Source organism: Nicotiana sylvestris, chromosome 1, assembly GCF_000393655.2.
Source record: "Nicotiana sylvestris chromosome 1, ASM39365v2, whole genome shotgun sequence".
NCBI lineage: Eukaryota > Viridiplantae > Streptophyta > Magnoliopsida > Solanales > Solanaceae > Nicotiana > Nicotiana sylvestris.
The window spans coordinates 124,809,668-124,824,857 of NC_091057.1; positions in this window are offsets into that span (position 1 = coordinate 124,809,668).

Below are 15,190 nucleotides of genomic sequence, written 5' to 3' on the forward strand. Positions count from 1 at the left end.
CCATAGCAAAACACAATCCATTCCATATGAAAAATGGAAAGGAAGGAAGCCCAACTTGAATTATTTTAAAGTGTGGGGGTGTTTGGCAAAAGTACAAGTTCCTAAACCCAAAAGGGTAAAATAGGACCGAAAATAGTTGATTGTGTTTACATAGGATATGCGACCAATAGTAAAGCATATCGATTTCTGGTTCATAAATCAGAAAATCCTGACATTCATAATAATACGGTTATAGAATCAGATAATGCTGAGTTCTTTGAAAATATATATCCGTATAAAAAGGAATGTGAGTTCTTTGGTGAAGGATCTAAACGACCTTGGGAAGAAACAAAAGAAAGTACATTTTATCAGGAGGATCCAAGACGTAGTAAACGTCAAAGAACGTCTACTTCGTTTGGACCAGATTTTGTGACTTTCTTATTGGAAAATGAGCCTCGAACATTTAAAGAAGCTATGTCTTCTTCGGAATCATTGTTCTGGAAAGAGGCAGTCAATAGTGAAATAGAATCCATATTGAACAACCATACATGGGAATTGGTTGATCTTCCTCCTGGAAATAAACCTTTGGGTTCTAAATGGATTTTTAAGAGAAAAATGAAAGATGATGGCACTATTGATAAATTCAAGGCAAGACTTGTTGTCAAAGGGTATAGACAACGAGAAGGTCTTGACTACTTTGATACATACTCCCCAGTTACAAGGATTACGTCCATACGGATGTTAGTAGCTTTAGTTGCAGTTTATGGTCTTGAAATTCATCAAATGGACGTAAAAACAGCCTTCTTAAATGGAGATTTGGAGGAAGAAATTTACATGGAACAACCTGAAGGGTTTGTAGTTCCAAGTAAAGAAAAGAAGGTATGTAGACTTGTTAAATCCCTCTACGGACTAAAACAAGCACCCAAACAATGGCATGCGAAATTTGACCAAACAATGTTGTCAAATGGTTTTAAGATAAATGAATGTGATAAATGTGTGTACATTAAAAATGTTCCAAATCACATAGTCATTGTTTGCCTATATGTGGATGATATGCTGATAATGAGTAATGACATTGCCAACATAAATGCGACTAAGCGTATGCTAACTAGCAAGTTTGATATGAAGGACTTGGGAGTTGCAGATTTAATTCTGGGGATTAAGATCCAAAAGACTCCTCAAGGTATGGCATTGTCACAATCTCATTATATTAAGACAGTACTTGAAAAATTCAAGCACTTAGGCTTTAAAGTTGCAAAGACTCCAATTGACGTGAATCTTGCATTAGCAAAGAACAAAGGCCAAAGCATATCACAATTGGATTATGCTCGTGTGTTGGGATGCTTAATGTACATCATGAATTGTACACGACCAGATATAGCTTGTGCTATAAGTAAACTAAGTCGATACACGAGCAATCCAGGCCAATCTCACTGGATGGCAATGAAACGAGTTTTGGGATACTTAGAACATACCCAAAACTTTGATTTGCACTACAGTAAATATCCTGCGGTGATTGAAGGATATTGTGATGCAAATTGGATCACCGGTTCAACTGATTCGAAGTCCACAAGTGGATATGTATTCACTATTGGTGGAGGAGCGGTATCTTGGAAGTCGTTCCAAACAAACATGTATTGCCCGCTCTACAATGGAGGATGAGTTCATAGCCTTAGATAAAGCCGGTGAAGAAGCTGAATGGCTCCGGAATTTTTTGGAAGACATTCCATTTTGGCCCAAACCGTTGGCACCAATATGCATACATTGTGATAGCCAAGCAGCAATTGGAAGGGCTGGGAGCGTTATGTATAATGGTAAATCTCGTCATATATGACGAAGACATAAAACCGTTAGACAACTACTCTCTAGAGGAATTATCACGATTGAATATGTAAGGTCAAGTGATAATGTGTCGGATCCACTTACAAAAGGCCTAACTAGAGAGGTAGTTGAGAAATCATCGAGGGGAATGGGACTATGGCCGAGAACAAGTCATTGTGGCGGCAACGATACCTAGAAGACTGGAGATCCCAATATCTAGGTTCAAGGAGATCAAACAAAGTTATTAATGACGGTTCAACATTGTCAACAAAAATTTTGGTCCATTCTCGTGATGAGACAATGTTCAGTACCAAGGATAAAGCATGAAGGCTTTTTAATGATTTCTAAATTTGATACGGGGTATATCAAATAGTGTATCTACGGGATGACACATTTAGAAATCACCTATGTAAGTGTGAAGTGTTAGCCGCTTCAAGGAGAATTTTGCAAGGCCAATTCTCTACGCACTTATGAAACCAGGCGGTGTTCATGGCTGAAACGAACACAACAATGAGAACCAAAGACGGTTAAGGGTTGATTGTGTGACTTATCGTTGTCTATGTATACACTAAAGTTCGACGGTTCAAAGATATCAAATCTACCGATTGACCGAGTATATCCGACATAAGTTCACTACGGAAAGTTCAAAGGAAAACCTACTTATCCAGATGCAATTAATCCTTGCTTGCAAATCACACAAGTTTTTCATGCATACTTCCGTGATATAGCCATTCCCTATTCATGTGGGGGATTGTTGAGTTACTTTTTAATATAGAAAGATATTAAAAAGAGGGTGAATGGGAAATGGAGGAAAATAAAAATTTTGAGTAAAATTTTAAGTTTCCCTCTTCTTTTAATGAGATATTTTCCCTCATTGGTAGAGGAAAAAGAGTTTGGTGGGTTTATATACAAATGCACTTCATGTAGCGCTTAAAAAGTTAGGAAGAAGGCAAGCCTCGTGTCGTCGTCGTCGCTCGCTCGCTCGGCTCGGCTTCGGCTACGGCTACGACTTCGGATTTGGATTTGGATTTGGTCAAATGATCGATTGATTGATTAATTTTTTGGACCAAATTTATTTGTTAATAGTAAATATTAACGTAATATTATCCGTGTTTGTAACGGATATGTTCCAATCCGTGTATTGTACCACCAGTTGCAATAGCAGCCGCCTAGTGCTCCTCCCACCATGGCTAAGTGCTTGCTCCATAACAAGCTAGTGCATGCTCCAGCATGGAGAGGGGGCGGGTCTCACAACTGACTGCTATAAATATGAGCAACAATAGTTGGAGAATCAGACACTAAAACAGAATTGAGAGCTATTGATCTTCTCTTCACCGAAAACTCAACGTTGGCTATAATTTGCATTCCTTCCTCTCAGAATTTCCATTCGACTTCTGAGTTTTCCTCCCTTGTTCTGCATTGTTTTAAACTACAAACAAAGCATCCGTAAGTGTGATTTGCTGCCGAACTTTGTATTCGCTGAAACACTGGGGTTTGAAGTACCGCTACACCAGTGTGTAATTCGTTCTATCCTGGGAGGAAATAATCCATAACCTTGGGTACTAGGAGGGGATTAAATTCCTTAAGGAAACACTGTGAATTCAGTGGGCTCAAATTAATTTCTGTTTTATTTATATTTACGTTTATAAGCTAACGTTCTAATTTCCAGAATCATTACTTTACAAATACAGGCATAACAACAACAGTATATGCATAATAGATCGGAAACATTAATTATAAGGATACATTCAAAAAATTAGTCTAGGGCCAGAGACGAAGTCAAGATTTGAAACTTATGGATTCAGTATTCAATTTTTTTTCCAGTTACTGGATTCTAAATTGATAATTTATAAATAATTCAATAATTTTTTAAGATGAACAGATGGTTTGGACAAAAGTTATTGGATTCACGCGAACCCGTACGAGAAGGGCCTAGTTCTGCCCCTGTCTAATGCTATTTATGATAGCAAGGGAGTTTTTTCCGGCCCTTAGCTACTTATTAATCTCAAAAGATAAAAGAGGATTTTCAGAAATGAGTATTGTTTAGTGGCTATTAATTTGCTATAGCTATCATTTACTTAATTACTTCATATAGCTATGTTTTTACTTGTTATAGAGTGTATTCGATGTATTCAAGCTACTGTATTAGCAAAACTCGGCAGAAAACAAGGAAGTCCAGCTAAACATAGACTGTATTCATATGTATTCACGAGCTGTATTCGTGAATACAGTAACAAAAATCTATGAAAAAAAAGGTCTTCAGCTTTTTAAAAACAGCAAGTGAATCATTTAACATGATATACTCCTAATATAACTCAACAAAATCAATTATAACACGCCAAATTTGTATTTCCAGTTATAGAAAAGATTCTCAGCTGAAAAATACCCCAAAAACAAAGCAATCTTCAGAGATTCAATCCATCCTTTCTTTTTAGTGGTATCTTTACTAAAACATTTTTTAGTGGTTTCTTTACAAATAAATTTATATATTGAAATTATATAATTACATTGAGTACAGTTAAATACATACAATACATTGAATACATGAAGTATAGCAGGTCTAGAGCTTCAGCAAAATAAGGTTATTTTTCAATCCTTATAAATGCTGTTATTTTTCAATTACCAGTCCGGAAACTACTTTTAAAGCCGCCATATCCGACCTCACTCGCCTATTTGCCACCCCTACTAGGTCTAGAGTTCAGGGCTGATAGGTTTCAAACAAAAAAACAGATGTAGATGCCGTATATATATGTGACTTGTGACCAATTGAGCAAAAGTCCTACTATTATTTGTATTCTAGAAGCAGTAATATCCTTTCCTACTTATTAGGAGAATGCGTTTTTATCATTCCTAGGTCACTACTAGTATTTGTTTCCAGCCTCTTCTCTTTCTTCTCCTAAGATATCTGATCTCAACTTTCCTTGTATCCGCATAATGGTCTGGTTTTGTTTATCTCGTAAACCAAGAGAGCACAGTAAACATATTCCGGATGATATACTGATTGATATTCTGAGTAAACTCCCAGCACAAGACTTACTCCATTGCCGACAAGTCTGCAGGCACTGGAATTCTTTAATCTCAACCCCATTTTTCAACGACATGTATCTGAATCTTGGTGCTGTTTCCACTGTCATTCTCCAGCAGAAAGACCTAACTCAGCGGAGTAATGGCTATCAGATGAAACTCCTATTTCTCCCGGAGAAGCATCAGAACAAGACACTAAGAAAGAAGAAGAGAAGTAATAGTAGTTAACAAATTTAAGTGAGTTCAATGCTATCGGCCGATCAAATTTATAACGTGCCTGACCTTCTCTTTTCCTACCATGGTTTGTTCTTCTTTATAGAAGATTATTCCTATTATATCATAAACCCTCTCACCCAAGAACTAGTTACCTTTGATCTCCCATTCGGTCAAATCCAGGCATTCTATTTCCATCCAGTGGCCAAGGAATATTATGCCATCTGGATATATGTTAATACAAAATCGCCCAGTTTTGTAGAATTCAAGATACTTAAACTTAGCTTATTGCTATCTGATAATTTGGATGTTATCGAAGTAGAAACAGGATGGGAAAAGGTTTGTGATGTCGTCCCCCATATAGCGCCTAGATCAATGGGATCTCCAACATGGACAAAGGAAGCTATATATTGTATGGCTGACAGATTATGTGGCTTAACTGTCACAGGTATTGACCATTTCGAGTCCTGAAAGCAGTCTTCAAGATATCTGGCTCCCGAATCTTCAACAGATGGTAACCTGAGCGCAAATCAATCTTAGAAAACACTCGTGCGCCCTGAAGCTGGTCAAACATATCATCAATACGAGGCAAATGAAAACGGTTCTTAACTTTACTTTGTTCAAATGGCGATAATTAATACACATACACATAGAACCATTCTTTTTCTTCACAAACAAGACAGGAGCACCCCAAGGTGATTCACTGGGCCGAATAAAACCCTTATCAAGCAATTTCTGTAACTGATCCTTCAACTCCTTCAACTCAGGAGGAGCCATATGATACGGAAGAATAGAAATGAGCTGAGTGCCGGGCAACAGATCAATGCTAAAGTCAATATCTCTATCAGGCGGCATGCTCGGAAGATCAGCTGGAAACACATCGGGAAAATCCCGTACACTAGAACTGAATCAACTGAAGTGGTATCAATACTGACATCTCTCACATAAGCTAAATACGCGTCGCACCCCTTCTCAACCATACACTAAGCTTTAAGAAAAGAAATAACTCTACTAGAAGTGTGATTTAAAGTACCCCACCACTCAACACGCGGTACGCTTGGCATAGCCAGCGTGACGATTTTGGCGTGACAATCAAGAATAGCATAATGGGGAGACAACCAGTCCATGCCCAAGATAATATCAAAATCGACCATGTTGAGCAACAATAGATCGGCTCTGGTCTCAAAACCACTAAGAGCAACCAAACACGACCGATAAACGCGGTCCACAATAAGAAAATCTCCTACAGAAATAGAAACATAAACAGGGGAACTCAAAGAATCCCGAGGTGCACCCAAATGCGGAGCAAAATAAGAAGACACATAAGAGTAAGTGGGCCTGGATCGAATAGGACCAATGCATCTCTATGACAAACCAGTATAATACCTGTGATGATAGAATCAGAGGCAACAGCCTCGGTACGGGCAGAAAGGGCATAATATTGGCCTGACCTTCCCCTATAGTTGGCTGAGCAGGTGGGGTAACAACTGGTGCTGTGATCATAACCTGAGAACTCTGCAGAGCGCGCTGTGGCTGAGAAGTCTGTGGAGGTGCACTCCTCCCAAGTATAGGGCAATACCTCACCACATGGCGTATGTCACCACATGGCGTATGTCACCACACTCAAAACAGCCTTGTGACTGACGTGGTAGTGGGAACTGTGCGGTACGAGTACCTGAACATCTGAAACATTGCGTAAAATCTAAGATGCAAACTGAGCTGGCTGACCCACAAAACCTCTTCCATGTCGTACACTTCCTCCAAAATAAGGACCAGTAGGTCTCCCCAGTCTACGAGGTCTACTCACTCCCCTATACTCTCCCTCCTGACCTCGTCTACCCTCTCTCTCCTGGACCCACCTGTCCTCTACTCGGCGAGAGGTCCTCACCACCCGCTGAACTAGGAGCACAGGTTGTGTCGCTATGACACATGGAACCTGACCAATAGGAACTCGCTGCTCTGGAGCGGGGCTGGCGGGTGTCTAGGTCTCTCCCTCGATCTGTGAAGTAGTTGGTACATCCTGAATAAACCCCGCCTGAACTAATGTACCAAACATGCTCAGGAACTGTGCTAATATCTCCTGAAGTGCTAGAGTAGTAGTAGCAGTAGGTGTATCCGATGCCTGGGATCTGGCTGGAATTGCTGGTGACTCTTCGGTGGCAGCTCGCGCGGGTGCTCTGGCTGCACCACGTGCGCATCCTCAGCCTCTACCCTAGCCCCGACCTTTGACGACTCTCGCAGGGGGCGCGAGTGTCTGATCATCTCTGGCAGCACATGTCTTCACCATCTATGAGAGAATAGAATGCAGAAGTTAGGGCAATGTTTAACAGCTAGAATAGAAAGGGACTTCTCGGTCTGTGGACGCGGTAGATGTACCTCAAAGTCTCTAGAGCAGTGCACATAAGAGACATGAGTACACTACAGCGGTACTCAGTAAGTGCCAAGCCTAACCTCAGTTGGGTAGTGATGAGGAAGGTCAGGGCCCTACTGAGATTAAATAATATATAAGGGTTAATAGTATGGAATAAAACAGTATAAATAAGTGCAACTGCAAGAAATAACATAGGATTGAAAGAACAACAACAACTAGAATAGAGACAAAATAAATCACGGGAAAGAAATACAGCTCAACACAAAGATAACAACCGAGCATCTTCCCGGATACCATCCTGTAGTCCCAATTACAACTGTCCAGTGGATCTCCCGGGATACCGTCCCATAGTCCATCATATATATCCGAAGGATCTCTCGAGATCATGTCCTGTAGTCCAACTATCAGTGTGTGGGGATCTACCGGAATCCCGATCCATGGTCCCCAAAAATAAATACCCAGTACTGGGGGGAATCTACTGGGTGCAGTCCCGTAGTTCCATATAACTGTGCAGGGGGATCTACCAGAATCCCACATTTGTAGTCCCAAATAAACAGATAAGGGGGATCTACCGAAAACCCACATCCGTAGTCCCAAATAAACAGACAAGGGGGAGCTACCGAAATCCCACATCCGTAGTCCTAATGTAAATACACAGCAACAACAGGAAAATATTCAGAAATGGAAATTTCATATTAAGGCAACAAGTAATTCTAGCCTAGCATGCTGCACGGAATTCAAGTAAAGAAGGTTGAACAAATAAAACAAGTAAATCACTTAGACATGCTTCCTAATCTAACAACATGCTTAATTGGTACAAGTAATAAAAACAAGAAAGGAAACATACTAGTAAATACTTAATGAAAATCGGATTTCCAACAATTTGCACAAGTACGCACTCGTCACCTCACGTACAAGGCGTTTCAATTACCAAATATATCAATCCTAAGGGAAAGGTCCCCCACACAAGGTTAGACAAACCACTTACCTCGAACCAGCTCAAAATCAACCCGAAACCACTCTCTTGCCACGAGTACTGGACTCCAAATGACCCAAATCTATTCAATTCAATTGCATAGTGTAAATAACATTTCAAGTAACTGATTCTACAATTAAATTCTAAGCTAATACGCAAAATTAGATAAAATTACCAAAACACCCCTCGGGACCACTTCTCGGAATCGGGTAAAATTTATAGTTTCAGAATTTTCACACTCTCACGAGTCTAACCATACCAAAATTATCCAAATCCGATGTCAAATCCCCAATCAAAACTCAATTTGTTGGTCTAAGAACTTTTCCCACAATTTTCACCAAAATTTCGAAATTAAAGGATGGATTTAAGTGTAGATTCACGGGAATTGGTCTAAACCGAGTAGGAATCACTTACCCAAATTGCCCAGGTGAAAATCTCTTTAAACATTGCAATCTCCCGAGCTCCTAAGTCCAAAATATGAATTATGGTTCAAACCCTCGATTTTGGATTTTAAAAATCTGCCCAGGTGTTTTCTTTCTTCGCGAATGCGGTCAATGCCTCGCGTTCGCGAAGTACAAAAATGACTTTGACCAAAATCCTCTTACGCGAACACGATGAGACACTCGCGAACGTGATGATTCCTTAGAATTACCCTTCGCGACCCTCTCTCGTGAACGTGATGAACAAACTCGACCTTAGATCCAGATGACCAATTACTCTATGCGAACGCGCTGCCCTTCTCGCGAACGCTATGCACGAACATCCAGCCCTTCGCAAAAGCGGATCCTTTCTCGCGAACGCGAACTAAAATTCCACTATCTTCGACTGACTCTTCGCTAACACAAGGGTCCACTCGCGAACGCGAAGAGTAAATATTTGCAACAGCTGAACCTGCAGTTTCTGCAACTCCAAACTTCATGGAATGGTCCGATTGACCACCCGAAACTCAGCCGAGGCCCCCCGGACCTCAACCAAACATACCAACATATTCTAAAACCTCACTCGAACTTGTTCCAACCTTTGGAACGCATAAAACAACATTAAAATACCTATTCCTCATCCGATTCAAGCCTAAGAATTCCAAAAACTCTAAAAATACGTTTTCAATCAAAATGTCTATCAAACCTCGTCTGAATGACCTGAAATTTTACACACACATCACATTCAACACTACGGAGCTACTCCAACTTCCAGAATTCTATTCTGACCCTCGAATCAAAATCTCATTATCAGACCGGAAACTTCAAAAATTCAACTTTCGATATCAAGCCTAAATTAGTTATGGACCTCCAAAACACAATCCGAACACGCCCCTAAGCACGAAATCACCCAACGGAGCTAATGGAACCATCGAATTTTCATTCTGAGGCCGTCTTCACACTGTTCTGACTATAATTAACTTTCCAACACTTAAGCTCTCATATAGGGACTAAGTTTACCAAAACTCTCCGAAACTCAAAACCGAACATCCTGGCAAATTTAAATAGCAGATCTAAACTCAGGGAAAGTAGTTAATAGGGGATCAGGGCGTTAATTCTTTAGGCGACCGGCTGGGTCGTCACATCCTCATACACTTAAACATTCATTCGTCCTCAAACGAGTATAGAGACATACCTGAAGTAGTGAAAATATGAGGGTAACTGCTACACATATCTTGCTCGGTCTCCCAGGTTGCCTCCTCGACCGGCTGACCCCGCCACTAAACCTTTACCGTAACAATGTTCTTTGACCTCAGCTTTCTAACCTTCCTGTCCAATATTGCCACTGGCTCCTCAACATAGGATAGATCCTTGTCCAACTGGACTAAACTGATATCCAGCACGTGCGACGGATCACCGTGATACCTCCGGAGCATCGAAACATGGAATACCGGATGAACTCCGGCCAAACTGGGAGGTAAGGCAAGCTCATAAGCAACCTCCCCAACATGCCTCAATATCTCAAAAGGGCCAATAAATCTCGGACTCAAGTTTCCTTTCTTCCTGAATCTCATAACGCCTTTCATAGGTGAAACCCAAAGCAGAACCCGTTCTCCAACCATATAGGAAACATCACGAACCTTCCAGTCCACGTAACTCTTCTGTCTGGACTAGGCTGTACGGAGCCTATCTTGAATCACCTTAACCTTCTCTAAATCATCCTGAACTAAGTTCGTGCCCAATAATCTAGCCTCATCCAACTCAAACCAGCCCACCGGGGATCTACACCATCTCTCATATAAAGCCTTATACGGTGCCATCTGAATACTGGACTGATAGTTGTTGTTGTAAGCAAACTCCCCCAATGGCAAGAACTGATCCTAAGACCCTCCAAACTCAATCACACACACATGGAGCATATCCTCAAGAAGCTGAATAGTGCGCTCAGACTGTCCGTCCGTCTGAGGGTGAAATATTATACTCAACTCCACCCGAGTACCCAACTCATGTTGAAGGCCCTCTAGAACCGTGAGGTGAACTGTGTACCTCTGTCTGAAATGATGGACACTGGAATACCATGCAGACGAACAATCTCTCGGATATAAATCTCCGCCAACCGCTCCGAAAAATAAGTAGTACACACAAGAATGAAATGAGCGGACTTGGTTAGCCGATCCACAATCACCCAAATAGCATCGAACTTTCTCAAAGTCCGTGGGAGCCCAACTACAAAGTCCATGGTGATCCGCTCCCACTTTCACTCTGGAATCTCTATATACTGAAGCAACCCACCCGGTCTCTGGTGCTTATACTTCACCTGCTGACAGTTGAGACACCGAGCTATGAATCCAACTATATCTTTCTTCATCCGCCTCCACCAATAGTGCTGTCTCAAATCTTGATACATCTTCGCGGCACCCGGATGGATGGAATATCGCAAGCTATGGGCCCCCTCTAGAATCAACTCTCGAATCCCATCAACATTGGGTACACAAATCCGACCCTACATCCTCAATACCCCATCATCACCAATAGTCACATCTCTGGCGTCACCATGCTGAACCTTGTCCTTGAGGACAAGCAAATGTGGGTCATCATACTATCGTTCCCTGATACGATCAAATAAGGAAGACCGAGAAACCACGCAAGCTAGAACCCGACTGGGCTCTGAAAGATCCAATCTCACAAACTGGCTAGCTAAGGCTTGAATATCCATCGCCATAGGCCTCTCCGATGCTGGTAAATAAGCCGAACTCCTCAAACTCTCCGCCCGATAACTCAAAGCATCGGCCACCACATTGGCCTTGCCCGGGTGATACACAATAGTGATGTCATAGTCCTTCAGCAACTCTAATCACCTCCTCTGGCGCAAATTTAGATCCTTTTGCTTGAACAGATACTGCAAGCTCCGATGGTCAGCATAAATCTCATAGGGAACCCCGTATAAATAATGGTACCAAATCTTCAGGGCGTGAACAATGGCAACTAACTCAAGGTCGTGAACAAGGTAGTTCTTCTCATGTATCTTCAATTGTGTGGACGTGTAGACAATCAACCTACCGTCATGCATCAACACCATTCCGAGGCCAACCCGCGAGGCATGACAATAAACCATATAAGACCCCGAGCCTATAGGCATTATCAAAATTGGGGCGGTGGTCAAAGTTGTCTTGAGCTTCTGAAAGCTCGCCTCACACTTCTCTGTCTACTGGAACGGAGCACCCTTCTGGGTCAACCTGGTCATGGGGGCACAATCGATGAAAACCCCTCTACAAAACGAAGGTAGTAGCCCGCCATGCCAAGGAAACTGCGGATCTCTATAGCTGAGGATGGTCTGGGCCAACTTTACACGACCTCTATTTTCTTCGGATGCACCTGAATGCCCTCACTCGATACCACGTGGCCTAAGAATGCCACTAAATCCAACCAAAATTCACATTTCGAGAACTTATCATATAACTTCTTCTCTCTAAGAGTCTGAAGCATAGTTCTCAAGTGCTGCTCATGATCTTCCCGATTTCGGAAATACACCATAATATCATCAATAAAGACAATGATGAACGAGTCAAGATACGATCGGAACACACTGTGCATCAAATGCATAAAGGCTACTGGGGCATTGGTCAGCCCAAATGACATAACAAGGAACTCTTAATGACCATACCGAGTCCTGAAAGCAGTCTTCGGGATATCTGGCTCCCGAATCTTCAACTGATGGTAACTTGAGCGCAAATCAATCTTAGAAAACACCTGTGCGCCCTGAAGCTGGTCAAACAGATCATTAATACGAGGCAAAGGATAACGGTTCTTAACTGTCACTTTCTTTAACTGGCGATAATCAATACACATACGCATAAAACCATCCTTTTTCTTCACAAACAAGACAGGAGCACCCTAAGGTGATACACTGGGCCGAATAAAACCCTTATCAAGCAATTCCTGTAACTAATCCTTCAACTCCTTCAACTCAGGAGGAGCCATAAGATACAGAGGAATAAAAATTGGCTAAATGCCCGACAATAGATCAATGCCAAAGTCAATATCTCTATCAGGCGGCATGCCCAGAAGATCAGCTGGAAACGCATCGGGAAAATCCCGTACTACTGGAACTGAATCAACTGAAGGGGTATCAATACTGACATCTCTCACATAAGCTAAATAAGCATCGCACCCCTTCTCAACCATACGTTGAGCTTTAAGAAAAGAAATAACTCTACTGGGAGTGTGATCTAAAGTACCCCTCCACTCAACACACGGTACGCCTGGCATAGCCAGCATCACGATTTTGGCGTGACAATCAAGAATAACATAATGGGATGACAACCAGTCCATGCCCAAGATAATATCAAAATCTACCATATTGAGCAACAATAGATCGGCTATGGTATCAAAACCACTAAGAGCAACCAAAACGACCAATAAACGCGGTCTACAATAAGAGAATCTCCCACATGAGTAGAAACATAAACATGGGAACTCAAAGAATCCCGAGGTACACCCAAATGCAGAGCAAAATAAGAAGATACATAAGAGTAAGTGGATCCTGTATCGAATAAGACAGATGCATCTCTGTGACAAACCAGTATAATACCTGTGATGACAGAATCAGAGGCAACAGCCTCGGTACGGGCAGGAAAGGCATAATATATGGCCTGGCCTACCCTCTAGCTGGCTGAGCAGGTGGGGTAGCAACTGGTGCTGTGATCATAGCCTAAAAACTCTGCGGAGCGCGCTATGGCTGGGAAGTCTGTGGAGGTTCACTCCTCCCACGTCTAGGGCAATACCTCACCACATGACATATGTCACCACACTCAAAGCAGCCTCGCGGCTGATGTGGTAGTGGGAACTGTGCAGTACAGGTACTCTAAGACCCCTGATCACCTGAAACACTGTGTAAAATATGAGATGCAAACTGAGCTGGCTGACCCACAAAACCTCTACCATGTCGTACTCTTCCTCCAAAATAAGGACCAGTGGGTCTCCCCAGTTTACGAGGTCTACTCACTCCCCTATACTCTCCCTCCTGACCTCGTCTACCCTCTCTCTCCTGGACCCACGTCTCCTCTACTCGGCGAGACGTCCTCACCACCCGCTGAACTAGGACCACAGGCTGTGTCGCTATGACACCTGGACCTGACCAATGGGAACTCGCTGCTCTGGAGCCGGGGCGGCGGGAGTCTGGGTCCCTCCCTCGATTTGTGAAGTAGTTGGTACAACCTGAATCAACCCCGTCTAAACTAATGTACCAAACATGCTCAGGAATTGTGCTAATGTCTCCTAAAGTGCTAGAGTAGTAGTAGCATTAGGTGTATCTGATGCCTAGGATCTGGCTGGAACTGCCGGTGACTCTTCAATGGCAGCTCGCACGGGTGCTCTGGCTGCACCACGTCCGCGTCCTCGGCCTCTACTCCGGCCCCGACCTCTGACGGCTCTCGCAGGGGGCACGGGTGTCTGATCATCTCTGGTAGCACGTGTCCTCACCATCTGTGAGAGAATAGAAGGTAGACGTTTACGATTGGGATGTCAAAAATCTCGCACGACAGGGAAATCAAATGAAGTGGAATTTTCCTAACGGTTACATAGCCTCTTGTAGTTAAGTACAAATGTCTCCATACCGATCAGTGAGACTCTAATAAATCGGCTTGTGATCCATGACTCCTATGAACCTAGAACTCTGATACTTACTTGTCACGACCCCAGTTCGCCCTCCGTGAACTGCTGTGATGGCACCCAGTCTCTATGACTAGGTAAGCCTAACAAATGCGGAACATAAACGGAACTTGCGAAAGAAATAATCAAAAACCAAAATAACTGAATGGAACAATATTTATAATGCCGCTCGGAATATACAACACAACATTCTCGAAACCAGTACACTATCCCAAAACCCGGAAACTCGCGGAAACACAAGCCTTTAGAATATCTAACAGTCTAACTCCAGAATATCTAACAAGAAAGAAAAAATACAGAAGAGCAATGTTTAACAGCTAGAATAGAAAGGGACTTCTCGGTCTGCGGATGCGGCAGATGTACCTCGAAGTCTCTAGAGCAGTCGCCTCCCTCAAGGATGGTAGGACTGAGTAGCGGTACCTGGATATCAAGAAAAACATACGCATAAGAGGCATGAGTACACCACAGTGATACTCGGTAAGTGCCAAGCCTAACCTCGGTTGGGTAGTGATGAGGAAGGTCAGGGCCCTACTGAGTAAACAAGATATAAGGGTTAACAGTGTGGAATAAAACAGTATAAATAAGTGCAACAGCAAGAAATAACATAGGATTGAAAGAACAACAACAATTAGAACAGAGACAAAATAAATCACGGGAAGGAAATACAGCTCAACACAGAGATAACAACTTAGCATCTTCTAGGATACCGTCCTCTAG